Source organism: Pyxicephalus adspersus, unplaced genomic scaffold (genome assembly GCF_032062135.1).
Source record: "Pyxicephalus adspersus unplaced genomic scaffold, UCB_Pads_2.0 Sca7818, whole genome shotgun sequence".
NCBI classification, from domain to species: Eukaryota; Metazoa; Chordata; class Amphibia; order Anura; family Pyxicephalidae; genus Pyxicephalus; species Pyxicephalus adspersus.
In genome coordinates, this window is record NW_027324817.1 from 1 (window position 1) to 1,023 (window position 1,023).

The 1,023-nt window shown below is 36.3% G+C and overlaps 1 long non-coding RNA gene across 1 annotated transcript; it reads left to right on the forward strand.

Moving 5' to 3' along the window:
- The first annotated feature begins 98 nt into the window (after positions 1–98).
- LOC140321528 (uncharacterized) lies at positions 99–806 on the forward strand. The gene is made up of 3 exons (XR_011918972.1): positions 99–236; positions 449–575; positions 655–806. It is a non-coding gene; the product is annotated as an uncharacterized lncRNA (long non-coding RNA).
- The last annotated feature ends 217 nt before the right edge of the window (positions 807–1,023 follow it).

The window sequence follows — 1,023 nt, forward strand, 5'->3', positions numbered from 1 at the left end:
CATGTATATCTATTGCTTGTCTTCAGAAAGTGTCAACAGTTTTCAATTTTACCAAGTTGTTTTCCAGTTTAATTTTTTATTTGCAATTTTTTTTTTTTTTTTTTTTTTTTTTTTTAGAGGAGAGCATCTTCTTCTGTTCCTTGTTCAGACTGTTGCCAGACAGACAGTGGAACACTGCCAGTACAGACCTCCACGCATACGGGAAGATAGAAATCGTAAAGCAGCAAATCCTGAAGGTGTGTTTTGAAACAATATTGATTTGATATGCTTTTATAGCTCCCCCCCACCTCATTTATTAAATAACAAGAATTTACATAGTGAATCCCTGTGTAGTGAGTATAAGCTATGAACAAAACTTTGCCCCTTCCGGTTTTGAATTTTTATTTTTTTTGCTGTCAAATTTTTATATTTTCTTGCATATGAGTAAATGATATAGCTTTTGTTCCAGATTCTGATATGCCAGACCATGACTTGGAACCCCCAAGATTTGCACAGCTTGCCCTGGAACGTGTCTTACAGGACTGGAATGCACTTAAATCGATGATCATGTTTGGCTCTCAGGAAAACAAAGACCCGTAAGTAATGGTGGCTTGTAAAATCCCATGGTTTTGATCATAAGATGGCTTTTCTAAGATAATTTTTTGTTTTCTTTAGTCTGAGTGCCAGCAGTCGGATTGGTCATCTACTTCCGGAGGAACAGGTTTACTTGAATCAGCAAAGCGGCACCATTCGCCTTGACTGCTTTACACACTGCCTTATTGTCAAGTGTACTGCTGACATCTTGGTGAGCATGTCCATATTATGCATCTGTTACTTGTGCTTCTGCACATTTCCCAACTTCCATTCTAATGTGTTCATCCTTCATGTTCTTTATGACATTTGTCTAGATTGCATATTCATTTTTTTTGCCTTTGTTTCTATTTGAAATGTTTCTGTAGTGGAATTTAATTTTTGACATAGGTAACAAAACCTAGGTAAAGTTTTTATTGTGTCCTTGTGTTCATTGTCATAGCAGTGTTATAG